Source organism: Pseudonaja textilis, chromosome 1 (assembly GCF_049901715.1).
Source record: "Pseudonaja textilis isolate UNSWEBS1 chromosome 1, rPseTex1.2, whole genome shotgun sequence".
Lineage (NCBI taxonomy): Eukaryota > Metazoa > Chordata > Lepidosauria > Squamata > Elapidae > Pseudonaja > Pseudonaja textilis.
In genome coordinates this window covers 182764362-182782780 of record NC_141990.1, presented here as the reverse complement: position 1 = coordinate 182782780, position 18419 = coordinate 182764362, and the positions used below count along the sequence as shown (strand labels likewise).

At 41.9% G+C, this 18419-nt stretch overlaps 1 long non-coding RNA gene across 3 annotated transcripts in view; it reads right to left on the bottom strand.

Annotated features, from left to right (window-relative positions):
- LOC148127956 (uncharacterized) overlaps positions 1 to 3687 on the bottom strand; it is a 221976-nt gene extending 218289 nt beyond the window's left edge. For all 3 annotated transcript variants that reach the window (XR_015741240.1, XR_015741239.1, XR_015741241.1), the window contains exon 1: positions 3589 to 3687. This is a non-coding gene — a long non-coding RNA (uncharacterized LOC148127956). The remainder of the gene's footprint in view (positions 1 to 3588) is intronic.
- Between the last annotated feature and the right edge of the window lie 14732 nt (positions 3688 to 18419).

Genomic DNA, 18419 nt, shown 5'->3' with positions numbered 1-18419 from the left:
CACCATCCTTGGCTTTATGCTCCCCCCTCCCCTTCTCATGGTGACACACTTGCTATGGGTTTCTGACAGGCTGAAAAGGCAAGCGTTCTTGGATGTAAAAATGATTTCATGCCAAGACAATAGCCAAAATAATTCTGAACTGCAGTTCTTCGGGGGAAGTTCTCCAACTGTTGATATAAAAACAGCAGTCTTTCTCATATTTAGAGTTTATCGAAACACCTGCTATCTCCAAGCTTGGCTGGTTGACAAAGCTCCCCAGAGGCTAAAACCTGTACATTTGAGATGTGCAGGATATCAGCTTGGCATTTAATCGTATTTGCACGAGGGATGAGCACTGGGGAGAAGATTCATTTCTGGTCTTGTTTCCTTCTGGTGGTAATATCTTTGTGCACATGGATTGAGAGTTTTTGTTTCTGATTTCAATTATGAAAATGGCTGAGAAAAGGAAGCAGCTTTCCTTGCAAGCTCCTCCAAGGGTCCTTGTCAAAGGTGGGTTGTTGTTTTTTTGCTTCCAGCTGCTTTCACATCTGCAGCCTTTCTCCTATGCATATACAGTCACAGGGACTGCACAGTAGGAGTGAAGGGCTGAAAACTGGGGAGGAGAACCTCGCCCACACACAGGCATCTTTAGCTGAGGACAACAACAACCTAAGCTAAGCTAAGATAACTTTTATTGTCATTTTTTTTTACTGTGAACACACTGGCCCACATTAAAAATGAAATTCTGTTGCCTGCTCTCAAGAGAAAGTGTATATCTACCCAAACACATACATAACACACATATATACATGCTATATACTTATATAAATATATACCTGCACCATACAATTATATACGTATATATATATTAATAAGTGTCCATTTTGAATACGTAGCAGAAAGTTTTTTTCTAGAGCTCTCTTTGGACCACTGGCCTCCACAGAAAGACATGGGAGGTTTCATAGAGTCCGATTGAAGAGAGACCATGCACAGTATCTTGATGTGGTAAATCACAACAGTGCTACAACTACACGAGATATATTCCCCTCTACAATGCAAACATTGAAATGGAACAAAGCTGCCACACATTGGGTGGGGGGGGCACTTATTTCCTCCTTTGCCACCTAAAAAACACATATTTCTATCAAGATTTAAACTCTGCCAGCCTGGAAAATTGTCAGAAATTCTGGGAGTTATAGTCCAAAGAAGGTCAGAATCGTTATTTATTTTTTAAAATTTTTATTTATTAAATGTGTTTGCCACAAGGCAGCTCTGGGTGGCTTACAATATTAAAAGGAAATCATAAATATCTAAAATCATGTTAAAATTACAAATAAATACAATTTACAACTAAAGATGGGGAAGAAGGAAGGAGAATATGTCGGGGGGGAACTGGTATCAATCAATCAACCGCCTCCACTGTGATTCTCCCTCCACCGGAGCCCCAAGCCAACTCAAGTCTTCAGGCCCTGGTGGAAAATCAGGAGAATGAGAGCTGATCTCCCCTTAGGGGGCAAGATGTTCTAAAGGGCCTAGGCCACAGCAGAGAAGACTCTTCTCTTAAACCCTGCCAGCTGAAATTTCTTATCTGATGAGATCTGCAGCATGCCTCCCCTGACAGGCCTATCTCATAGGGGTGAAACAGTTCTCTTACATAACAGTTTGAGTGCGGGGGGGGGGTTCTCCAGTGGTGGGATTCAAAAATTTGTTTACAACCAGTTCTGTGGGCGTGGCTTGGTGGGCGCAGCAGGGGAAGGATATTGTAAAATCTCCAGTCAGAGCTGGTATTTGCCGGTTCTCTGAACTACTCAAAATTTCTGCTACTGGTTCTCCAGAACTGGTCAGAACCTGCTGAATACCATCTCTGGTTTTCTCCTTTTTCCTTTTTTTTCATTTCTCGCATTTCTTTCTTTTTTTATAAAAACAATTCTTGATAAATGTAACTAAAAAGAATAAAAGAAAAAGAAAATTATCTCATCTTAAAATCTGGGTGCAGTGTCACTTTATAAAGGAAGAAGTAATGTCTGAGGGCTATTCTGAAAATTACACAACAAATTTCCCCCTCGCCCTTAAAACGTGTACGCTGAAGAGATGGTTGAAGTTGACTGCTTAATTTACACACCTATTTCTTACATTCATTCTGTTACATTCACGCTTTGTATTGGGTGGATATGCTTTAACCTGTTTTAATTTACACCCTTCTGCCCAAATATCTTGGGTGTTTGTCCTCTCACAATTCCTAATGTCCAAAAGAGCATATGCTACTATCTTTCTGTATCTGGCAAAACCAGACCAACAATAAAAACTGTGCTAATATGAAAAAAAGTTCCAAGAATGAAGGACAGATTTTAGCTTGATTTAGGTTCTTTTTAACATAGAATAGAATAGAGATGGAAAGTACCTTAAAGATCTTAAAAGACCAACCCCCTGCTTAGGCAGGAAACCCTATACCAGTGATGGTGAGCGTTTTTGTTATGATGTGCCGAAAGCACATGCGCCGGCACCCACAATGCAATGCTCTCTGCTCCCCCATGCATGCACATGCAACTCTCCCCACCCCCTTATCTGCACCGCACATGTGCACACCTCCCAGCTGATTTTCAGCCCGTTTGAGGTTGTTTTCGCTCTCCCGGGAGCTTGAGGAAATCCTCTGCAGCCTTTGGAGGCCGAAAAACAGGCCTGTTTTGGCACTTCTGGTATTACACCCCCCCCCACCCCCCACCCCAGGCTTCAGAGACTTTCTGGAGGCTGAAAATGGGCACTTCTGGTATTTCTGGAAGACCTGTTTTTCGGCCTCCCGAGGCTGCAGAGGCTCCCTCACTTTTTTACCCTTTGGGAGGGCAAAAAAGGCCTCAAACGGGCTGAAAATCCGCTGGGAGGCACATGCATGTGCAGTGCAGGTAAGTTTGGCTGGGGCTTGCGTGCCCGCAGAAATGGGTCTGCGTGCCACCTGTGGCACACATACAATAGGTTTGCCATCACGGTCCTATGCCATTTCAGACAAATGGTTATCCAATCTCTTCTTAAAAACTTCCAGTGTTGGAACATTCACAACTTTGGAAGCAAGTTGTTCCACTGAGTAATTGTTCTAACTGTTCTAACATCAGACTTCTGCTGCCAAATCCTGCTTTGTCCTCCTTCATTCATTTCAGAGCTTTTCTTTTGAAAAAGAAGTCTGAAGTCTGTTCTACTTGTTTCTTGTCCTCACAGATTGAATCAGGCAGGAACCGCTTGGCTTCTCTGAAAAATTTCAACATTCAGTCCCTGCTATCAGTGTGTGGCTTAATCCTTGGGTTACGCTTGCCAGACATTTATAGCAGGAAATGTGGAGGCTGCAGTCCTAAATCTGCAAACTCACAAGGTCTTACTGCCAAATAAATATGGTCACAGCTCTAAATCACATATCAGAAATTCTTGTAGCATCTTCTTCTTTCACAGCAACAAATACATGCTGTGAGGCAAATCATGTTAAACCATTTATGGCCGCACATTGTCACATTCTAAATTAGCCCAGCAAATCTGTCCATGAGGCCACGGTGGGAAATGGACATTATTATTAGAATTATGCCTCAGTCCTTTCCTTCCCCTCCTCATTGGTTCTTTCCTTACCATTTCTAATCCCGTCTTCAGAAGAGCCCCCTTATTTATACAGGGGACTGCAGTATGAAGGCAGTGTTAAGGAAAGCCTTCATGGGTGTATCATGGCACATGTTCTGCCTTGGAAACAAACCGTATTTGTTGGCTACAATTGTAGGTTCCTGCACTTTGATCAATAGATAGGAGTAGACAGTTAATGAGTAAGTTAAGAATTAACTAAGGGAAATGTTTGCCAGGCCTAAATATTCCTTGTGATCTTGACTGAAACAAAACAGATGGGGGGTGGGGTGTTTGTATGTTATAGGTGTGTATTGCTTATTTTTCCTGTTCTACATTTAGGAAACTTAGCATCTTCTACTGATACTTTTAATAGCTACTGCATTTACTTACCTGCAACAGCAGTTCTGCAAAGATGGCTTGCCAAAACATAATGAAAAATAACATTCACTGGATTTTCTAGTGCGAAAGGAAAATATTTTTTGTAGTTGCAAATAAGAGATGCCAAATGTCTGCATACGCGGCTCTCTGGATGGTAGTTGAAAACCCATCACCTGGCGTACTGAAAACAGGTTTCTAAATATTTTATACACCATTCCAAGACTGAAAATAAATGTCATTTTCAGTGACCTATAAGCTGCGTTGTTTGAATGCACACACACACACACCTCTCCAGATAATTTAAAATCTGAAAATGTATTTCATGTCTTTTTTGAAAAAGCTTTTAGAAGGGTACACTATAGCTGTGCTTTTCATTGCACAGGAAGCGCAAGAAAGCTTAGCATTCATTTAGAATCCAGACTGATTCTAATCACTTCATCATCATCATCATCTCTTTTTGGAAATTCAGCTTTTAGTTTTCTCCTCTCCTCTCCCTCCCATCCCTTCCAAGTCTCAGAAATCCAAAAACAAGACAAAACAAAATGGTGATATCTTGCAGGAGGTTAACAGTCAAGCCAAAGACAGGAGTTTTCTCAAACAATTGTGATTGACTCTCCGGCTGTGTTACTGGATAGGAAATACAATGAGTGATGAACAACGAGATTAGAGGTTTTAGCCTGACAGATAACATAACTCTTTTTACAATGACTTTTCAACTGCTTCAGCTGTCTTCATCTGTCAAAACAAGAGCACTACAGTGTGGAGAAGTGAGGAGAAATAACATTGACGAAAATGTGAAACCGGGAGAACTCCTTCAAATATGAATGAATATTATTAAAATCCACAAACAAGTGGAAAGGGAATTTGGAAAATTCCTTTTGAAAGGAGTGATTGAATCCAAAAAATGCTGAAACAGACCAAATGCAGGTCCAACTCTATCATTAGGCAGTAGATTTGGTCTGGCCTGAAAGGCCAGCAGATGGTTAGTTATTTAATGCATTATTGCTGCACGTTTTCCTTTTAGAAAAAGGATTAAAAGTGCTTTATGCAGGGATGGGCTTCAAAATTTTTATCGAAGTGTTCTTTGCCTGGTTGCTGGGTGAGTGTGGCCATGGTAGGTGTGGCCTAGTCAGCCTCCTGCACCACCGGGGGGCATTTTTGGCCTCCCCAGTCTCCGTAGGCTTTCTTCGAGCCTCCGGGAGGGCGAAAACAGCCTCCCTGGGCTCCGCAGGCCCTCTGGAACTTCCAGGAGACCCATTTTTCACCCTCCCCGAGCTTCTGTGTGCATCCAAAACAGGCCGCATGGGGACTTCTAGGGGGTGAGGGGGCGGGGCCATCCAAGAGTGGGATTTGGGGGTTCTCAGAACTGCACAGAATCTTAGCTAGGGGATCTCCCAAACCCCTGCGAACCCCTAGCAGCCCACCCTGGCTTTATGAGATTTCTACTTAGTTCTTTTGTTCTTGAGCACGGGGAGGGAACTACAGGCTAGTCCTCAACTTATGACCATAATTGAGCCCAAAGTTGTGTTGCTAAGTGAGACATCTGTTAAGTGAGTTTTGCCATGACCTTTCTTACCACAGCTATTAAGTGAATTATTGCAGTTGTGAAGTTAATAACATAACTTAGGTGAATCTGGCTTCTCCGTTGACTTTGCTTATCAGAAGGCCACAAAACCTGACCCCAGGACACTGCAACCATCTTAAATTTGAACCAGTGGCCCGGCATCTGAATTTTGATCATGGGACTATAGGGATGCTGCAATGGTTGTAAGTGTGAAAAATGGACATAAGTCCCTTTCTTCCAGTGCCATTGTAACTTCGAATGGTCACGTAATGAACTGTTGTAAGTCAAGGACTACCTGTATTGAGGTCTACAGTTACAGTTCTTCATGCAGCCAACTATAATAACAAAATGCTCTGCTTTTGAAGTAATCTGTATGCTATGATAATGAAGATTGCAGGCTGAATATTTGATATCTCCATTAAAAAGAAGGAAGAAGAGACGGTGAAGTAGAAGGCCTTTGCTTTGCTCAGAGCTATTCTCAGATGTGCAAATAATACAAGGCACCTTCCTGTGAAGTGAACTTCTACAGTATAGAAGTTGCAGTAATGCTCATAACAGCATCCTTTTTGACAGATTATTATTTGTTGGGATAGCAACTTGCAAATAAACCATTGTGGTTGGTTTGGATAAATTGATGTGGTTTATTTTACAAGGCTGGTTTGTTTTCAGTTGTATTGAAGTTTGCTCTGCCTTAACTAGTAACTGAATGCTTACTGAACTGTTAAAGCTCTGTACAAAACCTGAATTTCATTACACCTATTATCAAAGGATTCCCCACATGTTAGTGGATGGTCCTTCCACAATATAACACAGCAAGCTTGTCCTTTTCCTTTGAACCACTGAGAGGCAGCCTACTCCTCCAAACAGTTAGGTCAGTTGGCTCAGTGTAGATCAGGAAGTACAGTTGCCAAGAGTGTCTTTTGAGAATCAATGTTTTTCATTTCCAACTCAGCCAGCCAGTGCACTAGCCATACAGTATTGGACTCACAACAGGGTTTTTCCATACTATGGCTATTCCCAGTGGTATGGTAAGTAGACTTGCAAATTGTAAGATCAGATCAGGCACATCCACAAAGGAAAACAACAGTTTGCTTTTGTCAAAATATCTGGTGTAAATTGGACTTTCAAGTGCCATCAGTTTCTTCTTTTTCTAGGAAGCCAAGTGAACATATGACAAATGTTCACCTACCAAGATTACAAATCTTCAAACTTGGCAAGTTTAAGACTTGTGGACTTCAACTCCCAGAATTCCTACTCCAGTCATGTTAGCTCAGGAATTATGGGAGTTGAAGTCCACAAGTCTTAAACTTGCCAAGTTTGAAGGCCCTTGTTATAAATCAATCAACGGGGTGGGGGTTGGGGAATTTAGGTCTTAAATGTCAGAACAAAAACATTTTCTGGAATGGAACTGAGTCATTAATTTGGCCAGGAGAGAACTGTGGAAACCGGATGGGCCTGAAAGGAACCAAAGGCAAACATCAAACATAGAACAGGTTCTTGTAAGGAGCAAGACCAGGCAAGCACAGAATCTCTGCAGTAATGTTGATTATTCAGAACAAGGAACCCCATTAACAATCTAACATGAACCTTGTGGGACCATTTCCAGATTTTTGCTTCTGGCAGCAACTTAACTAGATGTCTCTAAGGAATCTACAACAATTGTCTCTTAGAACTGGTATTTAATGGTAACCTGGCTCTGAACCTGGTGTTGCCATTGTCATGATTAATAGCTCTTGACAAGCATATCTTTCATGATTGGGCCTACCGTCCTTTTAAAGCTGTTTGACCCTTACCACATCTTGAGGCAACGAAAACCATAAATAAGGGCTTATATAACAATGCCCACAGTGAGCTAAAGCACGATTTACTCAATTAACCCTATTTGGGGGATTCCACACCCCAGAAATAATTCACACAACTTAGTGGACTGGTTTGTGGTTTGGTGTATCAAGAAAATATTATGTTTCTAATGTAAATAGATGATTATTCTGCTATTATAGATAGGGCTTTGTCAGAGGGCCTCAGATTCTAATTTATTAAAGCAAAAAAAAAAAAAATTGCATCAGTTTCTTGTTATGCTATTTATTTCTTGACCCTAAACCTAATTTTGTACAACTACAGATAATAGATGATAGATTGTCTGTATGTCTATCTATCGTCTGTCTATCTATCTATCTATCTATCTATCTATCTATCTATCTATCTATCTATCTATCTATCTATCTATCTATCTCTCTCTCTCATGTCTCACTGGCTCAAGACTTACTCAGCCTTCCATCCTTCTGAGGTTGGTAAAATGAAGACCATATTGGTGGGGGCACATATGCTGACTCTGTAAACCACTTAGAAAGGGTTGGAAATGACTGTGAAGCGGTATATAAGTTTAAGTGATATTGCTATCTATCATCCATTTATCTCACAATACCTCCTTGGCATAGGATCTCACAACATTATAGAAAATGTAAAAGGCTTCAGTTCCATGTTGCTATGTGCTAGGCAGAGACTCTTGCAGTTGTTCACTTACAGCAGAGCTGTCAAACACATGGCCCGTGGCCTGGATGTGTCACATGCTGGCCATGCCCATGCCCGGTTTAGCAAAGGGAAAGTCGCAATATGTCATGCGACAACACTGTGATGACGTGAGTTTGACACCCCTGACTTACAGAGTCACCAAGGTAGGACAGCACCAAAGGCTTTTCCAGCCTACAGTCCATTTCTTCTGGAAGCCTCTCTCTTTAAAAGATGTGGGAAACAATCATGACACCACCATACTTCTGCCACCTTTGCCAATAAATATTGAATAAAAATTATTTTGGTTATTAGGCTACAATTCTTATCATCCCTTAAGCATTGACATGTCTGGTTAAAGCTAAATTGTAGTTCAAGTTCAAGACCAAGTATACTGTGTTTAATTGACAGACAGGAAATCAGAATGAGGAATGAATCCTGATGCATTTTGTGGTCATATTGAAAAATTATAACTGGTTATAAGAGTGCTTTAGTGATAGACGTGAAAACAAACTTTGTACAAATATTTACTAACAATCAGCCCCTAGTGAGAACCAACAGGCATAGAACAACCTTAGAACGTTACCCCCAAAACTGATGGTAGCGCTAGCAACCTTGAATTCTTCATTAGGCAAACATGGTTTCAGTCAGTATAATGACAGCCAAGCTTTGGCTGTTTCTACCTTGTTTACAATTTCACATTACAGAACCATTATTCAAGCATTAGACTGTACTTTATCATTTCTGAACGCTGTATTTAATCATTTCACTTGAAATGTGTGTTAGGTGTCCCATAAAAATCGGCTTTGTGCATTTACCATGCAATTAGCATTCAGAGCATGGTGGGATCCTGTGTGTTTGTGATGGGGAGCTATACACAGCCTTGCTTTTAAATAATTCATAATTCATGAGGTAGAATTTGCATTGTTTGCTAGGAACATTATCAGCTTGCTGAAGTGTGTTTGATACATTAGCTGTCTTTAAAAACCGTATTTAAAACATCATTGTTATTGTTTACACTGTTTGGGCATCATCGGAAAATCTTGTGTGAATTTCTGAATTTTATTGTACTAATAATCATTTTATATTTCAAGACATTCTTGCTATGATCTCCTCGCTTAAAACCACAGCATTGAAAAATGTTCTGGATTATTCCTTTCTAGTAATAGCACTTATATACTGCTTCATGGTGCTTTAGGGTACTCTTTGAGCAATGTACAAATGTCAGCATATTGCTCCCAACAATCTGACTTCTCATTTTGCCGACCTCAGAAGGATGGAAGGCTGAGTCAACCTTGAGCCGGTCAGGATTGAATTCCTGGCAGTGGGCAGAGTTAACCTGCAATACTGCATTCTAACCACTGTGCCATCATGGTTCAATCCAAGCTGATTTCAGAATCTTTATCAGGAACGCAAAATATATGAAACAAGTTTAAGAACAGTGCTTTCCATTTTTCACACCCTTCTACAAGTTGTAAGAGTTTAAAAAAAGGTGAATCTTCAAAAAGAGAGAAGGGCTGAAGAATGAAATAATAAGCAGATGTTGTATTTGACTGTGATATTAGTCAATGTGGTACTGTATAGCGGTTAAGGTGGTTTAGGTTTTGCACTAGAAATGGGTAAGCTCAGCAGCCGTTGGTGACTTTCTCCAGTCTCTCTTTCTCAGCCCAACTTACTTCACAATTTTGTTGTTGTCGGGGATGGGGGGGAGAGAGGAGGATGGAGTTCTATTAACCTCCTGTAGGAAAAGCAGGTTATAAATTTAACAAATCTAACAAATCTAAATTAGCCAAAGAGTGATTCATAAATAAATAGCAAATAAATATTTATGTTCATTTAGCAGTTAGAGTAATTAATTCAGCTTTCGTTGTTGAACTAGCTGTATTGGCAATACATATTATAAGCAATAAACAAACTTTACAAATTACAACAACTGTGTTGCCTGCTTCTTATTAAACTGCTACAGTATTCACTTGAGGTGCCTCCTAGTCATCTAAAGTGGCAAGGAGGAGAACTAAAGAACCCCGTTAAATCCACAATAAAGAACTACCTAATAATATCCCAAAATATTATTCTTCCCAGGTTAGGATTACATCTCTTGTTCATTGAAATATATTGCTTTGTTCCCAAATGTTAAAAGTACAGATAGTGTTTGACTTATAATCAATTGCTTAAAGACCATTTCAAATTACAACGGACCCAGAATAGGTTCTTTTATAGACTCTAAAGCATTTTTGGCCATTGTAACATATCATGCCAGTCCTTGCAGTCACTTGATTGCATTTTGGTTCAAATGCAAAGATTGGAAAGCTTACCCGTGAGGGCCAGTTGCAACATCCTGCTGTCATATGGTCACAATTTGTAACATTTTTGGCTGGTTTCTAGAAAAAGAATGATCATTTGGAAGAATGGATTCTCTATTAGATCTTCAGCATTACTTAATGATCAGAGATTCATTTGAAGATTGTCTGAAAAAATGTCCTAAAAATCCAGTCCAGTCATGTAACTATCTTGATTTATGACCAGTGGTGGGATTCAAATTTTTTTACTACCGGTTCTGTGGACGTGGTTTGGTAGGCATGGCTTGGTGGGTGTGGCTTGGTGGATGTGGCAGAGAAAGGTTACTTGCAGTAACCTTCCCCATTCCCTCCCCACCCCACTAACCTGCTTTACAGCTCCATGCAGGGCAACAAAAGAAGACCCAGCCAATCAGCTGGGACTTGGGAGGCAGAAAATAGATGGGGGAGGGGCCAGTCAGAGGTGGTATTTGCCAGTCCTCAGAACTACTCAAAATTTCCACTACCAGTTCTCCAAAACTGGTCAGAACCTGCTGAATACCACCTCTGCTTATGACTGTAACAATTTAGGATCAGAAATATGGTCCCAATTGCAGGCATAAATCATCTGTAACTTGAGGACTTATTTTTTAAAACACAGGCTAATATTCTTGAGCTGCTTTTTAAAAAATATTTGTTATAGAGGATTTTTATATGTGTAAAAAAATAAACAGGAAAACATATACAAAAGAAAGTTATGAAAAAAATACAAAGAGACAAGAAAACATGTGGGAGACAATGTAATAAAAAAAGAAAAAGAAAATTAAAGAAGCAACTTCTGATCAAACAAACCTATTATCCCTCTTTCCTCCCTAAGATGGAGCTGTTTTTAAAAACTCAGTGTCTTTCAGTGCAAAACTAAAATATAACTTGGTCAGTACTTTAATTCCACTCTCAACATTTCCCTGCAATTGAGGAAAAAATACAATTTCCCCTGTCAGTTAGACCAGGGGTGTCAAACTCGTTTTCAATGAGAGCCGCCTCAGGGCTGTGTTTGACCTTGGGGGGGCCAGGGGGGGCATGGCCAGCTCAACATCACTTGTGTCAGGGGCACTTGCGGTGCCCTGAGCACTCTACCAGTGAAATGGCTCCCGAGCTCTGTTTCCAGCTGCAACAGCCTCCTGCAACCCTCTGCCAGAAAAAATGGAGCTCATGTGGCCTTCCCAAGCTCTGTTTTTACCGGTAGCGGCACGATGGCCAGGTCCTTTGCTGTTTTCCAGGGTGGCCCCATGGGCCAGATCTAGGCACCCTGTGGGCCAGATCCAGCCCCCAGGCCTTGAGTTTGACACCCCTGAGTTAGACCTTCCTGCAGAAGGTATTAAACTCTTACATTGGGAATGATAATCTTTTCCAGAATATGCATAGCTTTTGTTGGAGCATGAAAGAGATCTTTGAAACAGTGACAAATTACTTTCAAAAGCAGAGAGGTAATCTGATGTCAGAAGAGATTCAGAAAGGTAATAGCTCTTTTCCTAAAGTACCTGCCAAAAGTCTTCAATAGCATACGGTTGGAAGTAGGTCCACTTGTTCATCATGGTTTCAAGAAAAATCCATTTTAAATGAATCTTTCTCTCTCTCTCTTTTTCTCCCCTCTGCCCCCCTCCCTGAAAAGGGCACTAAAAAAGGTATTTCAGTGTTATGATCAAGGACCTCAATTGACTTCCATGATTTGGTCAGATCAATTATACATCTAAAAGCCAATCAAAATCAGTAGGAAGCCAAGAAGAAAAAGGAGAGACATAAGCATTTAAAAAAGAAACAAAAACCTCTGCAGATGTTCCATAAGCTGCAGGTACATGCTGTGTTCCTGTTTTACAGTTTGGGTGGGGTGGGGGGAGATAAATGGAACCGGGTTTCCTTAGCAAGACTACCTTTCTAGGAGAAATGTGCCTGTATCAAGTTTATGACATTTTACAAAGGTGAGAGACAATTGGAAGGCTGAGAATGAACAAAGGGAGTACAGAGCAGTAAGTACGTAGGTAGAAATCGCGTGAAGTATTTCAGCAGACATTAATGTATTAGGGAATTTTTAATATGTATATTCTAAAAACTGCCAAACCATTAGATCATTCCAGGACTTCGCACTTGTCAACTGGAGTAATGATAAATAGAGGCAGTTTAGTGATATGTAGATAATACTGGGATGTTTGGGGGTGTTTGGGTTTTTTTTTTGGAAGATCAGGCTGAAATTCCAATGAACGTGGTTTGGAATATGCTTGATGGGAGCCTGTTCTTTCCCCTAACCATGCAACATACTAACTAATGGAGCTCATATATTATACTAACCCCATGATAAATATGTATAACATGGACCATCACAATCAGCAAGTGGTTTGCCTGATGCAATAAGATTCAAATCATGGTTTATAAATCATGAAGTCTTCGTAAGTCATAGACAGGCAAGCCACATTGGTGCTCGCCATAATGTAAGAATTCAGCTACGCTGCCAGTGACTGATGACAGTGTTTTATTCTCACTGACACATACACACAAATCGAGACATACATTGGAAACGTAAAGGCCTATTCAAATTATAGCTTTGCATGGAATGTAAAACATTCCTGAATGCAAGGAAAAGAGATGCCCTTCGTCCTGAGGTGTTGCTAACGTTCAAGTGGCATCACTTAAATCAATCTTTTAGCTAGGCTAGGTGAGTTTTCTTGATTATAGAACAAAACTTCTTTGTGGGTTTTCTGAGGGTGGGGCTGTGAACATAGAGGCATCAGCAAAGCAGCATCGGATCACTGGTGGGATTCAAAAATTTTTACTACTGGTTCTTTGGGCGTGGCTTGGTGGGGGTGGCCTAGTGGGCGTAGCAGGGGAAGGATACTGCAAAATTCCCTCCCCACCCCACTAACCTGCTTTCCAGCTCCGTTCTCCTGTGCGGGGCAACAAAAGAAGACCCAGCGGATCAGCTGGGACTCGGGAGGCAGAGAATAGATGGGGATGGGGCCAGTCAGAGGTGGTATTTGCCAGTTCTCCAAACTACCCAAAATTTCTCCTACCGGTTCTCCAGAACTGGTCAGAACCTGCTGAATACCACCTCTGCGTCGGATGCATATTCTTTTCGTCCTGGTGCACAGAATGCTTTCCGAATCCAGAAATGTTTATTTCTGCGGCTCTTATTATTCTGAGCATCGACCCGATGGTTCGCATCACATTTGATGGAAAAGAAATTGCATTTCGAGAATGTTTGAGGACGGACCTTTTTCATGGGTGGGAGGTGGGACATAGCCTCTAGTTTAGTTATGAGATGGCCCTGTTTTGTGCAGATAGCTTCTCTTTCACTGTACAATCATAGCTCCGGCATTTTGCAGTGTCCTGGACGACCCACCCTTCAATCTAATCCCAAGGGAAGCTGTCCAGAGAGAAGTGAGAAAGATAAGCAGAGAATGACAGGGAGGTGAGGAACAGGCATCCACATCCACATCTGCCACCACCTTGTTACAGTAGAGTAGTTTCCAAAGGGCTGTGAAAAACTGGAAAAGCTTCCCAAGAATGAGAAAGACAAAAAATAAAAGCCAATTTTCCTGGAAAAAGAGAAAAAAGAAGTAGGGCTGATTTCAGCTCAGGATTCATTTCTGCCTGCAGTGTTTGTTTGCAGTCTTCTAGCTAAAGGACCACAGCATGGAATCAGACTTGTCCTTTCTCAGATGAAAGGGCCCCTTCATGTCACAATGGGCAGATGATCCATTGGAGGCTATGCCTTACAGCTAGTCCTCAAGTTGCCACAGTTCACTTAGTGACCGTTTAAAATTACAATGGCATTGAAAAAAGTGATTTATCTGTATTCTGAAAAGTGAAGGGTGTCAGAGTATATTCATGAACTGGAATAGAGCTTGGTAACAAGGTCAGCCAATGAATAGGCATAGCAACTAAGTGAGCCAATGAGGATAGTTTGGAAACTGAAACTAGAAGTAGCCTAGGCTGGAAACTGAAACTAAAAGTAGCCTAGGCTGGAAACTGAAACTAGAAGTAGCCTACGGTGTTTCTCATATAATAAGGCTGGGTTGTTTTTTTTTTGAGCCCCCCCAAAATGGCTAGGCCATCTTTTCAGGGGGTGACTTAATTCCCCCCCTTGCATCTTTGGGCGGGCAGGTGGCGACGGCTTGGATGTTGACCTCGGCGTTGGTGGGGCACTTCGTATCGGGGTCAACGGAGGCAGCACCATATCCGGGTGTGCCACAAAAGTACTTCCTAACGGCAAGGGCCCCCCACCATTCTCCCCCATTTCGCATGTTTTAATATAGGCCTTAATTTGGGGGGAGGGGCTTAATTTCATTTCATGCCTATAAAACATGCTGGGACTTCCTATTGGGGGAGGCCGTATTGTTGGAGAAACAGGGTAGGCATGGTAGTATGTTAAGCTCTACAGCTATGTTGAGCTCTGAGTCTGTCTATTGGGATGAAGCTGCTTCTCTCCTCTTGCTTGCCTGCTGATCTATTGAAGATGAAATAACTTGCTTGCTTGCTGAAGGCTGGAGCTCTGCTCTCAACTTGCAACATGTTTCTGTTTGAGTTTGCTCCGTGTTGGAGAAATCTACAACTGGTTTGTAAAATCTACTTGTGTTTATAAAGACGTTAAATGAAGCATCAGCCATCTGTGTTTATTTTTCTGGTGCTGAATTATTGCTGTAAAACTCTCAATAAAGGGTCCTTTCTGAGAATTTGCCATACCCACATTCCTTCTGCAGACTCAGTTTCCACTTATCTGACCGTTACTCTGGTTGCAGCTCTTCCCCCCACCCTTCTCTCCCAAGGTCATACCTACATACCGCTATGCATTCAGGGGCTGGTGCTGGTGGATTAGCAGCCCCCTTGCACAAGGGTGGGATTCAAATTTTTTAATAACCGGTTCTCTGGGCGTGGCTTGGTGGTCATGTGACTGGGTGGATATGGCTTGGTGGTCATGTTATTGGCTGGGCATGGCTAACTTAATATCACTCACATCAAGGCATGCATCTCCTCACCTGGCCTCTCATGACTGTGGGGATGTTGCAACAGTCGTAAGTGTGAAAAATGGTCATAAGTCACTTTTTTCAGTGCCATTATAACTTTGAATGGTCACTCCACACAAGCAAAGTACCAGCAAAGGAGGGGAAAAAAATCCAGAGAAGTTCCAGAGACAGGAAGTCTAGTCCTGCCAAGAATGTAATAAGGGTGAACGGAGAGGCAATTTCTGCAAGGAACACCAGAATGTTTCCTTCCTGCTTTCCTTACTGGATTAAGCCAGTAATTTCTCCTAACAACTGGTTCTCCGAACTGCTTAAAATGTTAACAACCGGTTCTAGCAAATAGGTGCAAACTGGTAGAATCCCACCCCTGCCTTTGCAGCTATTGCCATCCAATAGACGTTGGGCTCAGACCAGCCAGCCAGAAGACACAAGAGACCAAATTTCTGCATTGTACTGCTTCATTTTCAGTGTCAATACTGAAGCATCTCAGATGGTTCATAAGGAAAATTTGTATTAGAACAGTGATGGCGAACCTATGGCAGGCGTGCCAGAAGTGGCATGCAGAGCCATCTCTCCAGGCACACCAGCCATCGCCCGTTGCTCTTCCAGTTTCTGGCATTCCTGCACATACAAAGACCACCTATCAGGTGTACGTGTGGGAGTGCCAGAAACCGAAAGAGCGGCTCCCTGGTACATATGTGCATGCCAAGAAGCTGAACTTCCATTTTCCAGTGCATGCATATGCACTGGCCACCTGGTCTTCATGCATGCATACGTACCAGAAACCAGAAGACCAGGTGGCTGGTGCGCATGCATGCACTGGAAAATGGAAGCTCAGCTCACCAGCATGTGCGTGTGCGGGGAGCTGCTCTTCCAGTTTCCAGTGCCCCCGTGCACATGCTGGGAGCTGTTGTTCTGGTTTTTTGGTGCTTCCCCATGCGTCCACTCCCATTTCTGCACTCAGTGCCGAAAAGGTTCACCAACACTGAAAGACACTGTCTTAACAGTGAGAAAACACTGTCTTAACAGTGGAAAAAAGCATATCTAATTCAGTGGGTTAGGGCTAAGATGGCAATGGCACCATGAAAATAAGATCCTTGAAAGCAAAATCTCTTGATGCTGCAGTACGTGTGGGAGGAGGATGAGACCGCAGAGGCTTTGGTTGGGGGCAGCATCTGATAAAGCTAATCCATGGATCAAAAAATGTAAAAATGTCTTTTTCAAATAATGTTTAATGGTTCCGAGTAATGCTCCAGACCCACCCAAGATGCTGAGGCCTTGGCTTCCTCAAAAATCCTGTTTATTGGGTACATTGTATTGGCACAGTCAAATGTGAAACCAACACTGAATAATTCCCATGTTTTTGGTATAATTAAAAAATACTGTAGATGCTGTCCATCCCACCTTGTGTCACAGATCACATTAGCCAACCAAGCAGGTGATGAACTTCTCAGCACTCCCTCCTTCCACTGCTAGGGCACGCTGATTTGGCCTTGGTTCTCAAGAACCTTATCGTTGTTGTGTCTGGCACATTGGAGGAAAAACATCCTACATTCCATAAGTCCCCCTCCCCCCATCATAAGTATGGCAAGTAAGAAATGGAGCAAGAGAATATGGCTTCAGCTAGAGTTGTTTAGAAAATTGACAACGGGTAGTCTTCGTTTTACCACCACAATTGAACCCAATGCTTATGTTGCTAAACAACACAGTTGTTAAATGAGTTTTGTCCTACTTTAGGACTTGTCTTGTCACTGTTGTTAAATGAATAACTACGAATGACTATGACTGTAACTTTGTCACTTGTATCCTTACGATTTTTATTGACTGTTTCCTAGTATGATTTGAGTGCTTATTGTAACCTATGACTATCATTAAGTGTTGTACCTTATGATTCTTGAAAATGTATCTTTTCTTTTATGTACACTGAGAGCATTTGCACCAAGACAAATTCCTTGTGTGTCCAATCACACTTGATCAATAAAGAATTCTATTGTATTCCTATTCCTATTTTATTCTATTCTATCCTACAATTGTCAATTAGTCACAGAGTTATTAAGTGGATCTGGCTTCTCCATTAACTTTGCTTGTCAGAAGGCTGCAAAAGATGATCACATGACCCGGGACACTGCAAGCATCATAAATACACACCAGTTGCCAACTCTCTGAATTTTTATCACGTAACCACAGGGATGCTGCAACCATCATAACTGTGAAAAACAGTTATAAGTCACTTTTTCAGTGCCATTTGTGTCTTTGAACCACCACTAAACAAATGGTTATAAGTGGAGGATTACCTGTAATGGGGAGAGAAGGTTTTAGGAGAAGCAGACTGAAGACTGTGAGCCAGGCCTGTCAAACTGGTGGGCTGCAGGCCAGATATGTCGCATGCAGGCCACACCCACCCCGGCTCAGCCAAGGCAAAAAACCATTGTGATACTCCACGATCTGGCCCATGACACGATCGAGTTTGACACCCCTGAGGTAAACAGTTTCTGTAATTATCTCAATGTGCCATTTTACAACCTTGGAGATTCCTAACTTTAAGGAAAATGTCCCTTCTGAAGTAGTGGTGGTATGCTACCGGTTCAGCCTGGTTCAGGCGAACTGGTAGTAAAAATCACTACCAGTTGAGCCAAACTGATAGCTTAAAAAAAGCCTCCGATCAGCTGAGAGAAGGGAAAAAAGCCTCCGACAATCAGTTGAGAGGATAAAAGACTAAAAAGTGCCTGGAAGGGGGAAGGGTCGCTCCTAGCTTTTTGTTTCTTCATCCTCTCAGCTGATTGGCTTGTTAGGTGTGTGCATATTAGGCCACGCGCACGTACAATCACCACCGAACCAGTAGCAACTAAGGTAGGATCTCACTACTGTTCTGAACCCTTTGCTCTGGCCACTAATGCAGTTGCAGGATACTGTCTCTTATGCTGTCTCTTATCCGACTGTTCCCTAGGCAGCATCTCTTTGTCCTGTTTCCCAAGCTCTTTCCCACATAACATTACAGCTGACAGTCCCTAAATGATCTTCATTGATATTGCTAAAACAAAAGCAGGGTCAGATGTAGTAATTGGATGGGAGACCACCAGGAAATCTCGAGACCACAACCTA